At 44.6% G+C, this 23,896-nt stretch overlaps 1 protein-coding gene across 1 annotated transcript in view; it reads left to right on the top strand.

Annotated features, from left to right (window-relative positions):
• The first annotated feature begins 1,240 nt into the window (after positions 1-1,240).
• Positions 1,241-23,896, top strand: part of mrap (melanocortin 2 receptor accessory protein) — a 161,997-nt gene continuing 139,341 nt past the window's right edge. Inside the window, exon 1 of the transcript XR_011595836.1 lies at positions 1,241-1,319. The gene's annotated coding sequence lies outside the window, so the exon portion shown is untranslated. The remainder of the gene's footprint in view (positions 1,320-23,896) is intronic.

Here is a 23,896-nt window from a genome sequence, read left to right as displayed (position 1 = left end):
TGTCCCTGGTTACCATGGCAGCCCGAGCTCCACCCCCCCCTGGTTAGGCCACGCCAAAATGAAGAGATCCAACGGTGAAACTTACAACACTTTTGTTTTTGCGTACTTGGGCCCCAAAAAATCGGGCGTAACTCTTCAAGTACACCAAAAAAATGCTTTGGGGAAAATTGAGTCCATTCAATGGAAACATTGAAGAGGAAAATGAAAAGAGCACATAAATACTTTGTAAATAAATGTACTACAGAGCCTGTACCTGGTACCTGGTATCGCCTTTGGGCCCAGATTAAATTAAATTTGTGCCCTAGTAAACAGACTGTTCTCAGGCTACTTATATTGCTTGTATGTAAATTATACAAACATACGAAAAATGACGGACAGGTAAAGATCATCAAGCCTGTCCCACACAATTGCAATACCTTGTGTATCACAACATATGCACTCCACCCCATCTGAAACCATATGATCTCCTGGGAGAGGCAAAAGAAGATAAATTTTGGGGAAAAAATCTGGGAAATTCCTCTCTGACCCATCTCAGCGATTGAAACTTGTCCAGAACACTCTGGCTATTAAATTCCTTGCAGTACCTACCTTAGCTTATAAACATTTATAATGTTATAAACATTTTCTTCACATGTTGATGAAGCTAAAACACACTGTTCTACAAAACACTTTACAATGTTTGTGACAAAAATGATAAAATTCCAAAATTTGCACATCATTTTTGAAAGGGTATGAATTTTTCCCCCAGCACTGCCATGTAACCTCCCTCTGGGCCTCTGCTTTTATTGCTCTGAGCCAGGCACTAGGAACAGAGTCAACAGCAGTTCTGAGAGGTTGAAGGTAAAACCCTATTTAAATGTGTTCATTAAAGATACAAAAGAATTCTAAAAGCAACTTACTAAAATATGCAACTCGAGGCCCAGTTTCCAAGTTCATGCTACTGGATGGAAACCTGGCTGCTGCCCGCAGGTTTTAGGAAATGGTAGATGCGTTGCCTGTAATCCTGTTACGCACGGCCCACCGAGTGTCGTTCCCTTCCTGCGGCAGGAACCCAGAAAATCAGCCTTTTGGTGCTAAAGTAAAATAACGAAGACTGAAAGCAGCCATGTTTACCGCAGTCAAAAAGTGACCATGGCTTTTGGCCAGTTTAGTTAGCTGTTTTACGATGTGTGCCTACATATACTAAGAACTGGGTTGATTTTGACCAACTCTTTTTCACACAGGATTCTCTCAGCCATCAGCGCACACTTAAATTTCATTGGACTTCAATCCAGATCTCTTAACTGAAAAGTTGATTCCACCATTCCATCCCCAAACTGGTAAAATTATTTCAAAAAGCAAAACATTTTCTAATTTCTATAAATATCACTAAGATTAGATTTTGTCCATATTTGTGGGGAAGGAGGAGGATTACTCATTTGTGCTTAGTAACCTGGGGCTAGAACCTCCACTTTTGTGGCTATCGTCCAAAAATGGGCGATATTTCTGGTGTGGGCATTAAAAATGGGTTTTCAGATCGCCGGCTTCTCGTCCATTCTCAAAGTACCTAGTCTCCATCTTTGAAAATGGACGTTACCGCGAGCGATATGAAATGGGCTGTAGCTTAACATTTTTTTGATCTTCTGCCATAAAGTGTGGCCGTCCTTAGCAATGGCATGGCAATGCTCGATTCCTGCGATTCAGGAGGTCAAGGGTCATCATGACATGCGCAGAAAAGGAGACAGAGAGAGAGGGAGCTCAGAGGGACTGAAGATATGTCTGGGTGTGGTGTGGCTGCTTTGGGAGAAAGGAGGGAGACTTTAGAGCTTTACAGCAAGTAGGCAAACAAAAAGTAGCTGTTACCAGCCACATATTTGCCTGAATTTGGCCTATAATGGAGAGAGAGGAGGAGGCATCACAGCATGCTGTGGATACTGATGCTGGAGAGAGCAGTGAGGTGGAAGAAGAGCACATTGGATGACGCAAAAGAGCCAGGAGGTTCTCGTCCGAGGCAAATGCCTCCCTCCTGCAGGAGGTCGAATTATGCTGGGGTGATTTGACACAGGGAGGGCGTGGTAAGCCCACCCCAAAGGCATACCAGAGGATATGGACCGAGATAGCAGAGGTGATCTCGTCGGCGACCAACGAGGTTCGTGAGGGCAACCAATGCTGCAAACGATGGAACAACCTTGTGGCATCCGCAAGAGTAAGTATTACATTGATTTACATGTACTTATGTATTTATATAATTTGATTTGTAACAGTCATGAGTGACTATCATCAGATGTGAGGTCTTGCACTTTTACTGGGAATGTTTTACTCAAAGCTTGCGGTTACGATGTACATCTTTAGGTAAAGAATGATAATTTTCATAATAATCATGATTACATCTGTCGGTTATGTGTTGTATCAGTCTCTGTGACTGTACCTAGCAATGATATCATGCAATGATCTCATGCCATGTCGTCCTGTCACCTTTTACAGAAGAAGCTATCGACGATGAGGTCCGTGCAGAGGCGAATGGGTGGGGGGCCACCAGTCCCCAGCGACATCACTGAGATGGAGGGGCGGGTGCACGCACTCGTGGGGAAGTACCCCCGGACATCCACTGACGCATCTGCAGACCCTGAAGTGATGCCACGTGAGTAAAGCTTACACCATTGCGTGATGTAAATTCAATAGATGCCACACCCACTCATATCCGAACAATTATATATGATAGATGATTTTTTAAATTGTCATAGAAATAATGATGGCCTAATGAAAATCATTGCAATGCAAATGTGTTGATGGTCATGAAATGTGATGTCTGCGATGATTTTGAGAGCGGTGGTGCTTTTGTCGTGCATATGCTGTGTGTAGCACTGGACTCACCTTGTGACCCTAGCACCCCCTTCTCTTCTAATAACCTCATTTATGTTTTACAGCTCAGCCAGCAGCGCATCCCAAGGCAAGATCACAGTGGCCAGAAGGTGGGGGCGCAGGGCTCGACTCTCCGAATGATCCAACATCTGCTGCTGAGGAGCTCCGATTCTCGCCCGTCACTCCGCTGGGTCTGTTCCCCACAGATGAGAGCGCGGATTTCGAGGAACCTGCATCGCCACGCTCCAGAAGCCATTCCACCCCAAGGCCATCTTGTGATCCTCGATCATTCCCGCCTCCACTCTGGAGGTACTGGCCCTAAGTACCTCACCACAGGGCACCCCATTTGTCCCCAGGACGGCGCCGGCCCTGCGGAAGTCTCGTGGACGCGGCAGGTCTGTTCCACAAGCGCCACATGACAACGGAGAGATGGTACAGTTGTCCAGGAGGACTGTAGACTGTAGACCAGCTCATCGAAGCATTAGGGGGCATATCCCGACAGCTGGCCACCATGACCGAGTACATTCCACAAATTGTGGATGCCCTGGATGCGATAGCCAGGAACGCTGCTGCTCTTGGCCTCCCAGTGGTCCCCGAGCGCGGCACTCCACCCCTAGGTTCCGCACCACCACTGCGAACGACAGATGAGAGCAAGGACCAAAATCCTGCTTCTGCATCAGACAATGTTGCCCCCTCGGTACTCCCTGCTCCCGTACCCGTGCAATGACCGCATCTCAACCAGGAGTCATGGAGCGAGGAGGGGAAAGGGTATAGGTGGGGAGAAGAAAGGGAGGGGGGAAGGAAAGTGAGGTGTATGTCCACAGGTGATGGCTTTGTTATATCTCCATCTGGGTGTATGCAATTTTTTGTAATGTATGGGAGCTGAGGACCACCCTCCTGCTGTGCCTTTGTATTCTGTGTTGCTGGACATGTTGAACATTTGATTGATGTCATTGGTGGAAAAAGTGGGGTATGGGCAGGGGTTGGGTGTTATTGGCTGTGATACTTATGATTTCAGACCAATGTTGTTATAAAACTTTTGTTATTGAACATAATCTTATTGCGCATTGTCTCAGATAGCTGCACCGTTACACACCGGTGATTCCTTAACATGAAAGGGTTAAATATAACATAACATCAATCAACGTAAACTTTAACCGGCACCAAGATGATGGGCACCATTGATGTCTGAGCTGCACACACAGCAGTGTGTCAGCATTGTCATTCACATCAACACTCTTTCAGGCAAATTGTTCAGATATCAGCTCCACAAGTAAGAGTGCTATTTTAAAAATGCCAGCCACACCACTGCCGTTCGTTCAGAACAGTTCCATTTGTTCTGGGCGTTTTTTGGGGGCAAGCGATATTGTGGGCGATATGTGTGCGAGGTGGTGAAAGTGACGTTGGGCGATCTCCTGGGCGTTAGTTTCGCCAGATGTGCTCTTTACGACAAAAAAAAGTGGATGGGCGGTATTATTGAATTTCGGCATTAATTCCATTCGGAAAGTAACGCTAGGCGATTTTATGGGCGTTGATGTCGCCCATTCTGATTCCTCTCAAAAAAAGTGGCCGGGCGGTAATATTTTTTCCCACCGTTAAGCACATGGGGAAAGTAACGCTCCATGATAAGTTTCCTAAAAATTCCCGTCAGTTTCCATTTTGTGCCAAAATGGGCGCTATATGGGCGATATACGTCATTTCAGTGGTAAAATAGGTATTAAGTGGGCGTTAAGCATGCAAAAAAAGTGGAGGTTCTAGCCCCTGAACTGTGTTGATAATCGAGTATTGAAGATTTGATGCAGGGCGATGGAGGATCTCTGTCATAGGCTTGAGTTGAGCAGTCCCAAATTATCTCAATGTAACCCTCCCATGTGCAGCAGTTTCCTAGCACTAGACAATAAAAGATATAAACTTTTTGGCAGTAAGAATCCACCGTCTGCTGTAATATCATTTTGAGCTAGCACTGACTGTGCCAAAACCAGACCCACTGAGGAACTCACAGAATAACTAGACAAGTTTAATGTGCAGTCTTTAGTTTATATAAATGCCTACATCTAGAGTTCACCATTTAGATAAAACGGGTTATTTTTGTGACTCAGACATTTAATTTTGGAAATTCTATTGTTGAAAATTGCATAAATAAAACAAATCTAGCATTACTTTTGAATACAACAATGCCTTTATTTTTCTGAATTCAAAATACAATTACAAAATGTAATATGCGAGCTAGTGAACATTAATGCCAACCATCACAGCATTTTTATTACTTTATACTCCATTGAACAAAAGTTGGCAACATAAAACACGTGAACAAAATTCAAAAGAAATTCTTCATACCAGTTAGCAGGAACCATGGTAATTGACAGACATGTAGAGGGACCATTTACTCAGCAAATTTGATACGGTAATTCCTTAAGCAATCTAGCGGAAAAATGTACTAGATTATCATGACAATTTACACCATGTTTGCTGCTTTATAGGCATGACTCTTGGCTAACACTGCAGTGAATCCTTATTGGGTTAGTAAATCCAAGTACATTAAACAACATACATCTGCATTTTGTTAGCTAGTTATTGTGGCCCTTTACAGTTTCATTTCCCCCCCCCCCCCCCCACCCCAAGTAGACGAGGCACTGGCAAGATATCTAATAAGATCCTCCTTCTGGCACCCACAATGGCTCAGTGAGTAAATGCAATGCACAGTGCCACTAAAAACTTTACAGGTCAGGAAGATCCTGGGATCAAATCCCCATCTGTGCTGAGTTAACTGATCACAGCCATGGTGGCATGAAGGAAAAATTCTGCCACTTCTGATCACTCTTTTAATTGCAGAGGTTGCTGCCAAATACCATCACTTATTAAAAGGTAGCATGGACACAACTAATAAAAACTGTAACTTAACCAAAATTAAAACAAACTTAACAAATTAAATCAAAATTCTATTTCTGTCACTTCTGGTCACCGTCCACTTTATGGAAAGGCGTGCGGACAGGTTTGGACTCAGCCATAATGCCATCCATGGGTGAATAGTCTGCCAAAGCTCAGGGTCTAGTCTCACACATAAAGGAATGATCACTTGGGACACATACTGGGAAACGGTGTCTGGCACCCACAGAACTGTACTCAACCTTCAGGAGAGGGAGGGAGAAAATTGGAGGGACATAAAAAGCCTCCTGTTATTACCATGCGACAGAACCACTCCTAAGAAACTCAATAGGTCAGTGTTACAACCTTTCGAACCATAATATAAACCAGGTGTGACAGCTAGACTAATGTTTGTAGACCTTCAGTATAGGGGGCACGTGTAAAATATATAATTTTAATGCCCCCCAAAAAAATCACAAAAACAAAAAATATAAAAAAAGAGGGCCGTTAAAAGTGCCTGGAGTGTCCTCCAGATCGGGGGGGGGGCACTTGATCTAATGTTTATTTTGTTCCCGCCCCGCAAAAGAGTTGTAGACATTCAGCCCATCAGCTGGTCCAGGCAAGCGGGCGATCGAGGGGATCGTTCAGCCTGACTGCCCGCCTCTCTTCCACGCGTACATCCGCGCCAGGGTGTCCTTGGAGATGGAGCAAGCGGTGTCCACCGGTACCCTCGCGGCCTTCCGCAAGAGGTGGGCGCCGGAGGGACTGGAGTGCATCGTTATGCCCGGCTGTAAAGTCCTGTCCCCTCAGTACAGATTCACACGAGGCATGTAGTGAAGTCAAGGTCACTCTGGACCTGCACCTTTATTTCACAGCTCTGGAATGCTGCACTTGCCTGAGACCTGCCCTTATATACCTGTCTCTTGCAAGTGCACCCCTGGTGGTAAGGTATGCTGGTGGTTACAGGTCATATCTTATTACAGTCATGTATAGCATATTAGGATACAGTTATATATAATAATGTAAGATACATGACATCACCCTCCCCCAAGGTCTTATTGTCTTTATAGGTTCAGTCTCTCAGGTGGTCTACGCTCTCGCGTGGAGCGTCTGAGTTGTGGTTCAGTTGTTTGCCTTGGTGTCTGTTTTTCTTTGGGTGTGGTTGCTGGTATCTCGCCTGGACTGTCTGTTTCGATTGGTGTGATTGTTGTTGACTCACCTGGGCTGTCTGTTGGGATTGCCCTTTCCTCAGGTTGTTCCCTCTGTTTGTCCACCAGGTATGGTGCAAGTTCCACATTGTAGTCTGCCTCTGGTTCCGCAGTGTTGTTGGTAAATCTGCTTTTGACTTGGTCTACATGTCTCCGGCAGGTTTTGCCATTGTCCATTTGTACTACCAGTAGCCTGTTTCCTTCCTTGCCCGGCACTGTCCCTGCAAGCCATTTGGGACCCCTGCCATAGTTTAGTACAAACACTTTGTCCCCTATCTCATTCCATCTCCCCTCGAATTTCTGTCATGGTACTCAGTCAGCTTACGGCACTTTGCCTCAACGATTTTGTGCATGTCTGGGAGGATTAATGAGAGCCTTGTTTTTAAAGTCCTTTTCATCAACAGGTGCGTGGGGGGGATCCCAGTCAGTGAATGCGGACGAGATCTGTATGCCAGCAGCAGTCGCGACAGGCGACCCTGCAGCGTGGGACCTTGGATTTTAAGCATGCCTTGTTTAATGATTTGCACTGCTCTCTCTGCCTGGCCATTGGAGGCCGGCTTGAACGGTGCAGTCTTGACGTGATTTATACCGTGGTCAAGTATAAAGTCTTGGAATTCTGCACTGGTGAAGCATGGACCATTGTCATTGACCAATAACCAATATGTCAGGGATTCCGTGCGTTGCAAACATGGTTGCGAGGCTCTCCACAGTAGTGGAGGTTGTGCTCGAGTTTAAAATGGTGCATTCGATCCACTTTGAAAATGCATCTACAACTACGAGGAACATTTTGCACCCGCAACCACGGTTTGGTAGGCCAGGGCCAGGGGCTCAGTGGAGTCTCCCTGGGGGCATTGTTGAGTTAGGCACAAATGGTGCACCTTCGGACACAGAGTTCCAAGTCCACGTCAATACCAGGCCACCAGATGTGGGATCTGGCTATGGCCTTCATGAGAACGATCCCCGGGTGCTCGCGGTGGAGCTCCCGGACAAATGCCTCTCTGCCTCGCAGAGGCATGACTACTCGTCTGCCCCATATCAGAAAGTCTGCTTGTAGTGATAGCTCATGCATGCGCCTGTGAAATCGTTTTAATTCCTCGGGGCAGGCATCGCGGCCTCTGCCCAGTCACCGGTTAGGACACATCTTTTTACTAAGGATAACGTGGGGTCGCTGGCCGTCCAGGCTCTGATTTGGCGAGCCGTCATGGGCGAACCTGTGGACTCAAAGGCATTGATTGCTATGACTATCTCACAGTCCTGTTCGTTAGACCCTTCCGTGGTCGCCAGGGGTAGCCTGCTGAGCTCGTCGGCACAGTTGTCTGTGCCTGGTTTGTGCCTTATGGTATAGTCGTAGGACGCCAGCATTAGTGCCCACCGTTGAATTCACGCTGAGGCGCTGACGTTTATTGCCTTGCTCTCGGATAGGAGGGACGTGAAGGGCTTGTGGTCGGTTTCTAACGCGAACTTGGCCCCGAAAAAGTATTGGTGCATCTTTTTGACACCGTACACGCACGCGAGAGCCTCCTTCTCTACCATTCCGTACCCGCGCTCTGCCCGCGAAAGTGAACTGGAGGCATAAGCTATGGATTGTAATTTGCCCGCACTATTGACATGTTGCAAAACGCACCTGACCCCATATGCTGACGCATCGCATGTGAGAACTAGCTTTTTACCTGGGTCAAAGAAAGTCAAAACACTGTTGGAACACAGAAGGTTGTGTGCCTTATTGAAGGCGCGTTCCTGTGCGTCCCCCCAAAACCAATCGCACCCATTCCTGAGTAGCACATGGAGAGGCTCCAGCAGCGTGCTTAAGTTCTGCATAAAGTTCCCAAAGTAATTGAGTAGCCCGAGAAAGGCGCGCAGTTCTGAGACATTCCGGAGCCTGGGTGCCAGGCAAATTACTTCTGTTTTGGACTCTGTTGGGCGGATTCCATCAGTGGCAATCCTTCTGCCCAAAAATTAAACTTCGGGTGCGAGAAACAGGCACTTGGATTTCTTAACTCTTCGGCCTACCCGATCCAACCGCTTTAGTACTTCCTCCAAATTACGGAGATGGGAGTCGGTGTCCCTGCCCGTGATAAGTATGTCGTCTTGAAATACAACCGTCCCCGGGATGGACTTGAGCAGACTCTCCATGTTGCGCTGGAATATGGCAACTGCCGACCTGATGCCGAATGGGCATCGATTGTACATGAAAAGGCCTCGATGTGTGTTGATGGTGGTGAGTAGCTTGGATTCCTCGGTCAATTCTTGCGTCATAAACACAGATGTGAGGTCTAATTTTGAGAAAAGTTTACCTCCAGCCAATGTGGCAAATAAGTCCTCCACTCTGGGCAGCGGGTACTGGTCCTGTAGGGAGACTCTGTTTATGGTAGATTTGTAGTCCCCATAGATTCGTACGGATCCATCAGGCTTCGTGACTGGGATGATGGGACTTGCCCAGCCGCTAAATTCCACAGGTGATATTATGCCTTCCCACAGAAGCCTGTCTAGTTCGTGTTCAATCTTTTCCCTCATCACATAGGGTACAGCTCTGGCCTTGTGATGGACCGGTCTAGCATCCTGTGTGATGTAGATTTTGACTTTGATCCCTTTGAAAGTGCCCACACCTGGCTGAAAGAGATGTTCAAATTGCTTTATAACTGTTGAGCAGGAGGTCCGTTTCTCTAATGACATGGCATGGACATCATCCCATTTCCAGTTTAGTTTTGCCAGCCAGCTTCTCCCCAGCAGTGCTGGGGGGTCTCCGGGGACAATCCACAGGGGAAGTCGGTTCACTGTCCCTTTGTGTGTGACAGAGAGCATGGCGCTGCCGAGGACTGGTACGATTTCTTTGGTATAGGTCCTTAGTTTGGTGTCGACCCTTGTAAGTTTTGGTCTGTCTCTTTTATGTGGCCACAGTTGTTCAAATTGTTGAGCGCCCATGAGAGATTGACTCGCTCCCGTATCCAGCTCCATGTTGACAGATATCCCGTTGAGTAGGACCCTCATCATTATAGGAGGCGTCCTGTTGTAGGAGCAGCGACCATTGATCGTGTTGACCCGTTGTACATCGGTGTCCCGGGAACTGTCCCCACTATCTTCTGGTCCGCTTTCCGACCCATCCGATTCGTATACCAGCCGAGCTGCCGTTTTTTTGCAAATGCGGGCCAAATGCCCTGTATATTCATAATTTCTGCAATCAGCCTACTGAAATCGACATCCCCTTGACGAGTGCCCACCCCACACCTCCAGCACAGACCTGTTCCATTGTTCAAAGTGTTTCCAAAGAATGAGCTGCATCTGGCTGATCTCTGTTGAGCTTCTCTCAGTTTGTAATTGATTGCTCGCATTGTGGGTTGATGAGGTGTGAACGACCGTTCCTCTGGCCCTTGATGGCTTCTGCCTGCTGTCGAGAGCCTGTTCTCCCGGTTTTGACTTTGTGTGGGGGTAGCAGCTTGTTTAGTGCTGTGAACTTCTTGTTCTGATATTTCATTAGTTGTCGTACCTGCATTGTAAATCAACCTCGTTTCTTCTTCCCCTACCAAGAATGTCTGTGCAACCAGTGCTGCTGCCTCTAAGGTCAGGTTCTTGGTCTCTATGAGCTTTCGGAATATGCCTGCGTGGCCTATTCCTTCAATGAAAAAGTCTCTCAGCATTTCTCTCCTCAGTTCATCGGAGAACTCACATAAACTAGCCAACCTCCGAAGTTCCGCCACGAAGTCGGGTATGCTCTGGCCCACACAGCGTCTGTAGTTGTCGAACCTGTGTCTGGCCATGTGTAGGCTGCTCGCTGACTTCAGGTGGTCTCTTACCAATGTGCTCAATTCTGCAAACGACTTGCTTGCTGGTTTCTCGGGTGCCAACAGATCCTTCATTAAAGCGTATGCTTTCGAGCCACAGCTGGTCAAGAGATGGGCTCTTCTCTTGTCTGCCTTATCGTCGCCTAACCAGTCTTTGGTTACAAAGCTTTGCTGGAGCCTTTCTATAAAGTCCTCCCAATTGTCTCCCACATTGTACTTTTCATCTGATCCGTTGTTCGCCATGCTGTGGATTCTATAATCCCGTAACTCGTCGCCACTGTAAAGTCCTGTCCCCTCAGTACAGATTCACACGAGGCATATAGTGAAATCAAGGTCACTCTGGACCTGCACCTTTATTTCACAGCTCTGGAATGCTGCACTTGCCTGAGACCTGTCCTTATATACCTGTCTCTTGCAAGTGCACCCCTGGTGGTAAGGTATGCTGGTGGTTACAGGTCATATCTTATTCCAGTCATGTTTTGCATGTTAGGATACAGTTATATATAATAATGTAAGATACATGACACCGGCAACCAAATTTTAATTTGATTTTATATGTTTTAAAGTTTAATTTGTTTTAATTGCCGGTTTTAGTGTCCCCACCCTTTTTATAGGGGACACCCCCAAAATACACAAAAATCACCAAAAAACACAAAAAAAAGGGCACATGAAAAGTGTTTGGAGTGTCCCCCAGATCGGGGGGGCACTTGATTTAACTGTTTAATTTTGCTTCCCAAAAGAGTTGTCGACCTTCAGCTCATCAGCCGGTCCAGGCAGCGGGCGGTCGAAGGGGTCGATCAGCCCGACTGCCTGCCTCTCTTCTGCAGTTACATCCGAGCCAGGGAGTCCCTGGAGATGGAGCACGCGGTGTCCACCAGCATGCTCGCGGCTTCCACGGGAGGTGGGCGCCGGATGGACTGGAGTGCATCATCACCCCTGCCAACCAAATTTTAATTTGATTTTAGATGTTTTGAAGTTTAATTTGTTTTTATTGCCGGTTTTAGTGTCCTCCTCCCCTTTTATAGGGGGCACTTGTAAAATATATGGTTTTAGTGCCCAAAATAAAAATCACAAAAAAGCCCATTAAAAAAAAAGGGCCTTGAAAAGTGTTTGGAGTGTCCGCCAGGTCAGGGGGCACTTGATTTAACTGTTTAATTTTGTTTTGCAAAAAGAGTTGTAGACCTTCAGCCCATCAGCCGGTCCAGGCAGCGGGCGGTCGAGGGGGTCGTTCAGCCCGACTGCCTGCCTCTCATCTGCAGTTACATCCGAGCCAGGGAGTCCCTGGATATGGGGCACATGGTGTCCACCGGTACGCTCGCGGCCTTCCGCGAGAGGTGGGCGCCGGAGGGACTGGAGTGCATCATCATCCCCGGCAACCAAATTTTCATTTGATTTTAAATGTTTTAAAGTTTAATTTGTTTCCTGTGCCAGGTTTTAGTGTCCCCCTCCCCTTTTAGCCAGGGGGCACTTGTATTAGTGCCCAAAAAAACCCACAAAAAAAACCCCACAAAACAAAAAAAGGGCACTTGAAAACTGTTTGGAGTGTTCCCCCCTTTAATCAGGGGGCACTTGATTTAATGTTTATTTTGTTCTCAATAAAAGAGTTGTCGACCTTCAGCAGTAGACCATTGGAATCAATGCAGGCAGTTTGCACTGGTGCTTATTTAATAGACAATGGATAATGGGAGAATTCCTTACCACAGGGCTGCTCTTATTAAGAAGCTCCTGCTCATAGCTGTTAATACTTTGAGCACTGGATTATGTATATTTTAAAATATGTATTTTTTTTATTATGTGGCATTTGCAAAGTAGATTTACAATATAATCATGTCATTTATTTTACAAATTCAAAAATGTTTCTTTAATTGTTAAAGCTAATCCAGCTTTACATAGGCTAATTACTCTGAAAGTTAAAGGAAGAAATTATGCTATTTAATAGGGTGGAAATCCAGTAGATTGCTCTTATGACCTTCAGACTCTTCTCCAAGCCTATCTATTTAATCATACCCTTGCCATCTTCTCCAATTCTCTTATTATCATATCTGTTTCTTCTCTTTAAAGCACCATGGGATGTGTTACTAAAGCAACAGATGCACAAAAATGAACAGTAAATCCATTCAGATCATTTGCAAGTGATTAACTGGTGTTCACCATATATTCAAATTAGTTTTGTATGCTTTCACCACTAATGCGACCATTTTGTAGAATGTGTCTTGAGAGGGACAGAACTCCCCATGAGCCAATCCCTCATCATCTCAAAGGAAAAACTGAATACTGTACCAGTATACTTGCTGTCCAATTCAACACATGGGCTCCTCCGTATTCACCTTCCCATAGCACTTGCTTTCATTCCACATTGCAAGTAAATAATTATTTCCATCTGTTGGCTGGTCTAGTTAATTCATTCCATATGAGTGTTTTTTTTGGTTTATTGACAATACCAGCTGCCACAGTCAGCAGGTAATTGCATTCAATTAGTCTTTTAGAGTTCAGGGAGCCCCTCATCAGCATCAATAAGTATTAAATTGTGCTTAAATATACTTAACTTGCAGTAATACTGAAACTGGCAACAGATAAACTAATATTAATGTACAATGGATGGCAGGAGTTTTGACATCTGTATACTTTTTGTGACTTAAACCGCAATAATTATATGTGTTTGTTAAAGTGTTCCAATAGTCTAGTAATTACAATGCTCACTTCCAGATGAAGTTTCCTTTCAACTTTTAACTTTAAATACCAATATTTTACTCTTTCATATGTAATTTTAGGATATGAGGGAGGAAACCTTTGTAGGGTAAATTTAGTGAGCCTCACAGTGGAGAGCATTGCTCAAAGAGAAATGGGTTCCACCCCAAAGTCCTGCCCTACCAGACAGAAATTTGTCACTTAGTATTTATGCTCATTTAAATTACTTGAAACCTCAGACTGATTGATTGAGGTAGCAGAAAATCTGGGAGAATTAAATCAGCATTACCTCACAGACATAATTAATCTAGAGGAAACTGTTATTAAGTATTTACATATCAGCTGCCTTAGTTGTAAGATAGATAGCAGGTACAAATATCAGGGCTACTGCACTACCACAATGGCTCAGTGGGTAGCACACTTGCCTCTGAGTCTAGAAGGTTGTGGATTTAAGTCCCACTCCAGGAACTTGAGCACATAAATCTAAGCTGACATTCCAGTGCAGTGTTGAGGGAGTGGTGCACTGTTGGAGGTGCCGTCTCTTGGATGAGACATTAAACTGAAACCCCATCTGCCCTTTCAAGTGGATATAAAAAATTCCATTACACTATTTTGAAGAAGAACAGGGGAGTTATCCCTCAATGAACATAACAAAAACAGATTATCTGGTCCTTATTGCATTGCTTTTTGTGCGAGTTTGCTGAGCACAGATTGCTTTGTTTCCCACATTACGTCAGTATACTACACTTCAAAAATTACTTCATTGGCTGTAAAGCACTTTGAGACGTTTGGTAGTCGTGAAAGATGTTATATAAATACACATCTTTCTTTCTTTACCCAAGGGTGTGGTGGATCCCATTGCAAACAAAAAGGGTAGACTGCAAATTAACTATTGGAAATTATAGGCTGGTAGGTTTAACATCAGTTGTAGGGAAGATCTTCAAAATGATTTTGAGGGATCTGATGGTGAACACTTGGAAAATAATAATTTGTTAAAGAGTTAGATTCAGGAAGGGGAGCTCAGACTTGCCCAACTAGCTGAAGTTTGGCAAACACGTTGCTGAGATTGTGAAAAATTGAAAAGTTGTTGATATTACATACTTGTGGCTAAGGTAAGGAATCACAGAATAGCAGGTGAGTTATGGCATTGGATAATAATTGGCTTCAAGACAGGAAACAGAGGACAACCATAATTGGGAACATTTCATGTTGGAAAGAGATTGTGAGATTATGAGCAGGTGGCCAGGGGCCAGCCTTGTGATCAAGGCTACATATTTCTTCATATTTTTATATGTCTCTGACCCAATAATTTTGTGCTTTATGGTTGATTATCTGTATTTTTCTGATTTCTAATTAGTTATTTCTGCTTTCTAATTGGCTATCTCATCAATTATACTCCACAAAAATAACCAAACCCATTCTGCTAAAGAAATGTTCCTTTTTTGAAATTTCTGATTCACTAATCACCTTCTCGAAAAGCCAACAAAATGACCAAATGATCAGTCATATTTTGAAAAATATGAGAATATAACAAATAGGAGCAGGAGTAGGCCATTTGGCTGCTCGAGCCTGCAGATTCGTTGTGTCCTCTTCACAAATTGCTTTCCCACCTATCTTTGTATTAGCAAATTTGGCTACATTACACTCGGTCCCTTCATCCAAGTCATTAATATAGATTGTAAATAGTTGAGGCCCCAGCACCGATCCCTGCGGCACCCCACTAGTTACAGTTTGCCAACCTGAAAATGACCCATTTATCCCGACTCTCTGTTTTCTGTTAGTTAGCCAATCCTCTATCCATGTTAATATATTACCCCCAACCCCGTGAGTTCTTATCTTGTGCTGTAAACTTATGTGGCACCTTATCGAATGCCTTCTGGAAATCCAAGTACAATAAATCTACTGGTTCCCCTTTATCCACCCCACTCGTTACATTCTCAAAGAACTCCAGCAAATTTATCAAACATGATTTCCCTTTCATAAAACCATGCTGACTCTTGATTGTATTATGATTTTCTAAATGTTCTGCCACTACTTTCTTAATAATGGACTCCAGCATTTTCCCAATGACAGGTGTTAGGCTAACTGGTCTATAGTTTCCTGCTGTCTGTCTCCCATCTTTCTTGACAAGGGGCGTACATTTGCAGTTTTCTAATCCACTGGGACCTCTCCAAAATCCAGGGAATGTTGGTAGATTACAACCAATGTATCCACTATCTCTGTAGCCACTTCTTCAGGCCATCAGGTCCAGAGGACTTGTCCACCTTTAGTCCCATTAGTTTGCATGGTACTTTTTTTCTAGTGATAGTGATTGTTTAAGTTCCCTATTTCCTATAGACCCTTGATTATCTATTATTATTGGGATGCTTTTAGCATCTTCTACCGTGAAGACTAATACAAAATATTTGTTCAAAGTCTCTACCATTTCCATTATTAATTCTCCAGTCTCATCCTCTGAAGGACCAATGTTTACTTTAGCTACGCTCTTCCTTTTTATATACATGTAGAAGCTCTTACTGTCTGTTTTTATATTTCTTGCTAGTTTACTCTTTCAATCTATCTTCTCTCTCTCTCTATTATTTTTTTAGTTGTCCTTTGCTGGTTTCTAAAAATTTCCCAATCCACTAATCTTCGCCTTATATGCCTTTGTTTTCAATTTGATAATATCCTTAACTTCCTTAGTTAGCCACGGGTGGTTCATCCTTCTCTTAAAGAGTCTTTCTTTCTCACTGGAATATATCTTTACTGAGAGTTATGAAATATCTCCTTAAAGGTCTGCCACTGCTTTTCTACCATCCTACTCTTTAATCTATTTTCCCAGTCCACTTTAGTCAACTCTTTCTTCATACCTTTGTAATTGTCTAATTGCATACATAGTCAATATATTTACTGAGGCGTACGAAAACATGGGCCTTACCTAAACATCATTAAACAAAGGTCCTCCACCAGCCTGACCTCGCCGCACAGCACTGCCCCCCCAGTCTTCAAGATCCACGGCGCAGCCCTGGACACCGTGCACTACTTCCCTTATCTCGGGAGCCTCCTATCAACAAGAGCAGGCATTGACAATGAGATCCAACACCGCCTCCAGTGCGCCAGTGCAGCCTTCCACCACCTGAGGAAAAGAGTGTTTGAAGACCAGGTCCTCAAAACTACCACCAAGCTCATGGTCTACAGGGCTGTAGTAATACCCGCCCTCCTGTATGGCTCAGAAACATGGACCATGTACAGGCGATACCTCAAGTCGCTAGAGAAATACCACCAACGATTTCTCTGCAAGTTCCTACAAATCACCTGGGAGGACAGACGCACCAACGTTAGCGTCCTCGTCCAGGCCAACATCCCCAGAATTGAAGCACTGACCACACTTGATCAGCTCCGCTGGGCAGGCCACATAGTTCGCATGCCAGACATGAGATTCCCAAAGCAAATGCTCTACTCGGAACTCCTTCACGGCAAACGAGCCAAAGGAGGGCAGCGGAAACGTTACAAGGACACCCTCAATGCCTCCCTGATAAAGTGCAACATCCCCACTGACACCTGGGAGCCCCTGGCCAAAGACCACCCTAAGTGGAGGAAGTGCATCCGGGAGGGCGCTGAGCACCTTGAGTCTCGTCGTCGAGAGCATGCAGAAACCAAACGCAGGCAGCGGAAAGAGCATGCGGCAATCCAGTCCCACCCACTCCTTCTCTCGACGACTGTTTGTCCCACCTGTGACAGAGAATGTGGTTCTCGTATTGAACTGGACAGCCATCTAAGAACTCATTTTTAAGAGTGGAAGCAAGTCTTCCTCAATTCCGAGGCCTATGATGATGATGTAATTGCCTTTATTTAAGTTCAGGACACTAGTTTGAGACTCAAGTTTCCTACCCTACAACTGAATTTGAAATTCTAACATGCTATGATCACTCTTCTCTATAGGATCCTTTTCTATGAGATCATTAATTGATCCTATCTCATTACACATTACCAGATCTAAAATAGCCTGCTCCGTGGTTGGTTCCACAACGTATTGTTCCAAGAAACCATCCTAAACCGATTCTACATCTTGATCATCTGAGCCAATGTCATTTGTCACTACTACAATTATCTCATTCTTTATTAACAGAGTTACCCCGCCTGCTTTTCTTTTCTGCCTGTCCTTCTGAAATGCCAAATACCTCTGAATATTCAGTGCCCAGCCTTGGTCACCTTGCAACCACGTCTCTGTAATGATTATCAGATCATACTCATTTATTTCTATTTGTGCCGTCAACTCATCTGTCTTGTTACGAATGTTGCATGCATTCAGATAAAGAGCTTTTAGTTTTGTCGTTTTACCATTTTTCCCTATTCTTACTCTACTTTCTGATGCACCCTTATGTTTATATGCTCTGTCCCTTCCTGTCACATGCTGGTTATCATTACCCCTATCACTACCCTGCACTATTGCCTTCCCCTTTCTCTTTGACTTTTAAAATTTCCCTTCACCTGAACCATCCCCCCCACTATTTAGTTTAAAGCCCTATCTACAGCACTAGTTATTCAATTCGCCTGGACAATGGTCTCCGAATGGTTCAAGTGAAACCTGTCCCAACGGAACAACTCCCTCTTTCCCCAGTACTGGTGCCAGTGCCCCATGAATTGAAACCCATTTTTGAGCCACGCATTCATCTCTCTGATCTGCTTGACCCTATTTGCTCGTGGCTCAGGTAGTAATCCAGAAATTTTTACCTCTGTGGTTCTGCTTTTTAAAATTTAGTCCCTAGATGCTCATACTCCCTCAGCAGAATCTCTTTCTTTTCCCTACCTATGTTGTTGGTATCTATGTGGACCACGACAACTGGATCTTTCCCATCCCACTCCAAGTTCCTCTCCAGCCAGAGGAGATGTCCTTAACCCTGGTACCAGGCAGGCAACACAGCCTTCGGGACTCATGCTCTGGGCTGCAGAGAACATTATCTATCCCTCTAACTATACTGTCCCCTACCACTACAACATTTCTTTTTACTCCCCCAACTTGAATGGCCCTCTGTACCACGGTGCTGTGGTCAGTTTGCTCATCCTCCCTGCAGTTCCTGCTTGCATCCATTCAGGGAGCTAGAACCGTCTATCTGGATAACCATCATGATAATTTGCTGCCTGACTAAACGCCAGTCCTGGCTTTCCACTCGAAAAGGAACACAGCCTCCATGACACCACCTCAAACCAGGTATTATTACAGGGCTAAGCATTGGGCACCAGCAACAATGGAGCCAAGAACCAGACAAGTCCATACAAACTCCATGGGAGGTGCACTAGTAAATGTAAATAAATTACTTGGATGAGAGTATTGTATACAGATGATACTAAAATAGGAGGCAGAGCAAATATGGAAGGGCAGTGCACTAGATTCATGACACTCTTTTAGGTAACTGGGCCAGAAAGTGGTAGACGTAGTTCAGTGTGGACAAAGGTAAAATAATTAATATAGGAGAAAAGATTACTTGTTTTAAGACATGCAAATTGTTATTATAGTTAAATTGATGAAATCATTGGCCCAGTGATTGAATTAAAAAAAGGCAAATTGCAGGATAGAGTACAAATCAGGACAATGTAGTGTTGCTGCATAAAGCATTGCTCAGACTGCATCTTGAATGCAATGTGTAGTTTTGGCTGCCTAATCTCAAAATAATATAACTGCCCTTGAGAGGGAACAGAGACAAGGAACCAAGATGATTCTGCGCATTTGTAATTTGTAATTTAAATTCCATAGAAGGTTGCGTGCCATATTGAAGGCGCGTTCTTGGGCGTCCCCCCAAAACCAATCGCACCCCTTTCTGAATAGCATGTGGAGAGGCTCCAGCAGCATGCCCAAGTTCTGCATAAAGTTCCCAAGGTAATTGAGTAGCCCGAGAAAGGCGCGCAGTTCCGAGACATTCCGAGGCCTGGGTGCCAGACGAATTGCTTCGGTTTTGGATTCTGTTGGGCGGAACGAAACAGACAGCCCAGGCGAGATACCAGCAATCACACCGACAGAGAAACAGGCTCCAAGGCCATCAACTGAACCACAACTAAGACGCGAGAGCGTAGACCAACTGAGAGACTGAATCTATAAAGACAATAAGACCTTGGGGGAGGGTGATGTCATGTATCTCACACTACTGTACATAACTGTATCTTATCATGCTATACATGACTGTAACTAGATATGACCTGTAACCACAAGCATACCTTACCACCAGGGGTGTACTTGCAGGAGACACTGCATACCTGTTGCATACAGGTATATAAAGGCAGGTCTCAGGCAAGTGTGGCATTCGAGAGCTGTGAAATAAAGATGCAGGTCCTGAGTGACCTTGACTTCAGCATGTGCCTCGTGTAAGTCTGTACTGCAAGGTCAGGACTTTACAAAAACAATCCAAACCTAATTCCACTGTACTGCTTGCTATCTTCTCATATCTCTGTGTTTCCCTTTGTTTCAAATATTAGCCACCTTTCCCTTAAATTATTCAATGGTCTCTGCCTCAACTACTGTCTGTGGCAAAACATTTCATTCTCTAACAACTCTTTACATAAATAAATTTATCCCAACCTCTTTCCTCAATGAGTTTTAAATTGTCAGCCAAATGAAATAGTCTTTCTTTATTTACTCATCTACATGTTGCTCCTTGGCGACATCATCCGAAAACAGTGTCAGTTTCCATATGTACGCTAATGACACCCAGCTCTACCTCACTACAACTTCTCTCGAACCCTCACGGTCCCTAAATTGTCAGACTGCTTGTCCGACATCCAGTTCTGAATGAGCAGAAATTTTCTCCAATTGAACATTGGGAAGACTGAAACCATTGTTTTCGGTCCCTGCCATAAACTCCGTTCCCTAGCCACTGACTCCATCCCTCTCCTCAACTTCTGTCTGACGCTGAACCAGACTGTTCGTAAACTTGGTATCAGCAATGATCTTATTGAATGGCAGAGCACGTTCAAGAGGCCAAATGGCCTACACCTGCTACTATTTCTTATATTTGACCCTGAAATGAGCTTTCGATCATATATGTGCAACATAACTAAGACCGCCTATTTCCACTTCCATAACATTCCCCGTCTCCGCCCCTGCCTCAGCTCATCCGCGGCTGATGCCCTCATCCATGCCATTGCTACCTCTAGACTTGTCTATTCCAACGCACTCTTGGCTGTCCTCCCACATTCTACCCTACATAATCTTGAGGTCATCCAAAGCTCAGCTGCCCGTGTCCTAACTCGCACTTAGTTCTGCTCACCCATCACCTCTGTGCTCGCTGACCTACACTGGCTTCCGGTGTAGGTCAGCGAGCACAGAGGTGATGGGTGAACGGGACTAGATTTCAAAAATCTTATCCTTATTGTCAAATCCTCCCATGGTCTCGCCCCTCCCTATCTCTATAATCTCCTCCAGTCCCACAAACCTCCCCCCCCCCCCCCACTTCCCCAAGATGTCTGCTGTCCTCTAATTCTGCCCTCTTTAGCGTCCCTGATTATAATCGCTCAACCATTGGTGGCTGTATCTTCTGATGCCTCGGCCCCAAGCTCTGGAACTCCCTACCTAAATCTCCTCCTCTCTACTTCTCTTTCCTCCTTCAAGATGCTCCTTTTGGTCACGTGTGCTAATTTCTACTTATGTGGCCCTCTGTCAAATGTTTCTAATACTCCTGTGAAGTGCCTTGGGACTGTTCACTATGTTAAAGGCGCTATATAAATGCAAGTTGTTGTTGTTACTATACAAACCTTTCAAAATGCTAAAAACCTCTACTAAATCTCCACTTAGCTTTCTCTGCCCCTGTGGAAATAGTCCCATTATTTTAAGTCTCTCATTATAAGTTTAATGTTTCACATTAGGTAGCTCAAAAAGAATGAAACTATTGTTACATGCTAAAAAAAGAGGGGCTAGGCATTGATCCCTAGAGATTCCACATTTTTGATGGGAAATGAGGATTTGGCTTTCTTCAAGGCAGGAATAAGGCAACTTATGGTGTCAGCTGTGGTTCAATTGGTAACATCCTCTCCTCCGAGTCTTGAGGTTGTGGGTTCCGCACAAAAATCTAAACTGACACTCCAGTGCACTACTGAGGGAGTGCTGCACTGTCGGAGGTGCTGTCTTATGGATAATTTGTTAAACCGGGGCACCGTCTGCTTTCTCAGATGGACATAAAAGATCCCATGGTACAATATTGAAGAAGAACAAGGGAGTTATCCCCTGGTATCCTGGCCAATATTTATTCCTCAATGAACTTCACTAAAAAAATTGATTATCATGATCATATTGTTGTTTGTTGGGAGCTTGTTGTGCGCTAAGTGGCAGTCGCGTTTCCTGCATTACAGCAGTCGTCATTGTGTCCTTCGTCACTTTTCCATGCTCAAGAGTTGAAGTCCCTCAGACACAAGAACAGAAGAAATGGGAGCAGGAGTAGGCCATTCTACCCATCGAACCTGCTCTGCCATTCAACTAGATCATGGCTGATCTTCTACCTCAACTCCACCTTCCCACACTATCCCCATGTTCCTTTATTCCCCAAAATTTATCCAACTATCTTGAATATACTCAATGACTGAGCATCCACAGCTCCATGGTGTAGAGAATTCCAAAGATTCACAACCCTTGAGTAAAGAAATTTAACCTCATCTCAGTCTGAAATGGCCTACCCCTTATTCTGATACTGTGACCCCCGTGTTCTAGATTCCCCAGTCAGAACTTTTTCTCAGTATTAACCCTGTCAAGGCCATTAAGAATTTGATATTTCAATTACATCACCTCTCATTCGTCTAAACTCTAGGGAATATAGGCCTAGTCTACTCAATCTCTCCTCATAGAGCAATCCCCTCTTCCCAGGAACCAGTCTAGTGAACCTTCCTTGTACTCCCTCTAAGGCAAGCATATCTTTCCTTAGGTAAGGAGACAGGACTGTACACAGTATTCCAGGTGTGGCCTCACTAATGCCCTGTATAATTGCAATAAGACTTCTTTGCTCTTACATTCTAATCCCTTTGTAACAAAAGCTAACGTACCATTTTATTTCCTAATTGCTTGTTGCACCTGCATGTAATTTTCTGTGATACATGTGCAAGGCTACCCAGGTTCCTTTGAATGCAAACATTTCCCAATCTCTCACCATTCAAAAAATATTCTGCTTTTTTGTTTTCATACCAAAGAAAATAACCTCACACTTCCCCACATTATATTCCATTTGTCTTGTTCTTGCCCAGTCAACCTGTCTATATCTCTCTGCAGCCTCTTTGCATCCTCCTCACAGATTACTGCCCCACTTAACTTTGTATCAGCAAACTTAGATATGTCCCTTAATCTGTCATTAATATAGGTTGTAAATAGCTGAGGCCGAAGCACTCATCCTTGCGATACCCCGCTAGTTACAGCTTGCCAATCTGAAAAAGTCCCGTTTATTCCTACTCTCTGTTTTCTGTCCATTAACCAATCCTCAATCCATATTACCCCCCAATCCCACGAGTCCTAATTTTGTGTGATAACCTCGTGTGGCACCTTATCGAATGCTTTTTGAAAATCCAAATACACTACATCCACTGGTTCCCCCTTATCCATCCTACTAGTTACAATCTTCAAAAAAACTCTCAAAGATTTGTCAAACACGATTTCCCTTTCATAAAACCATGTTGACTCTGCCTAATCATATGATTTTCTAAGTGCCCTGTTACCACGACCTAATAATAGATTGTAGCATTTTGCCTACTACTGATGTCAGGCTAACTGGCCGATAGTTTCCTGTTTTTTCTCTTCCTCCTTTAGGCCTGCATGGCTCTGGTAGTAGAGGGTATTCTAGGAGATGCTCCTTTGTTTGAGATTCCTCTCCGCCGACACGGTTGGTAGTATCAGTTTGGCTGTGTCCCCACTTCTGCATGAGGGCTCTGCAACAGCCGACACCAGTCCTGAGGTGGTTGAGACACGGCCAAGTCTCACTGTTGAAAAAGAATCCTCTGGATCAAAAGATAGCTTGTGTGGCTTTGTCTACATATTCTTTGGCCAAGCATCTAGTCTAAAGTTGTGGGGGAATTACATTCCAAGGGCTGAACAGCATGTAAGAAACTGCTCCTGGACTTGAGCCTGTGGCTCGTATTGAAAAGATGGATGACAGGGATCACTTGTCTGCTTTGACCTTTCCACTCTTGATAAAACTCACCTTCCTATGAAAGGTGGGGCAAAACCAGCAAGCAGGTAAAGATCAATCACCATCATAGGTTTCAGCCAGCCAGAAATAGCTCTGCGGGCGATGTTGAGGACTGGAAGCATCTTCTTGACAAGCGAGGAGTGTTCCCAGACTGGACAGGCATATTTAGCTGCTGAATAACACAGGGCAAGGGCAGTGTTTGTAAGGTCCTTGGGTCAGTTCTCCATTTAGAGTTGGCCAACTTTCTTAAGATGTTGTTTCTGGCTCCCACCTTCGCCTTTGCTTTGATGACATAACCCTTGTAGCAGAGGGTATGAAAATGTTATGCCAAGGTATATGGCTTAGAGTTGTGTGTCAGGCTTCTCCCATAACACCAGAC

This window comes from Pristiophorus japonicus, chromosome 11 (genome assembly GCF_044704955.1).
Source record: "Pristiophorus japonicus isolate sPriJap1 chromosome 11, sPriJap1.hap1, whole genome shotgun sequence".
Classification (NCBI taxonomy): domain Eukaryota; kingdom Metazoa; phylum Chordata; class Chondrichthyes; family Pristiophoridae; genus Pristiophorus; species Pristiophorus japonicus.
Note: the sequence above shows the minus strand (reverse complement) of the source record. Positions and strands in the feature narration are given on the sequence as shown.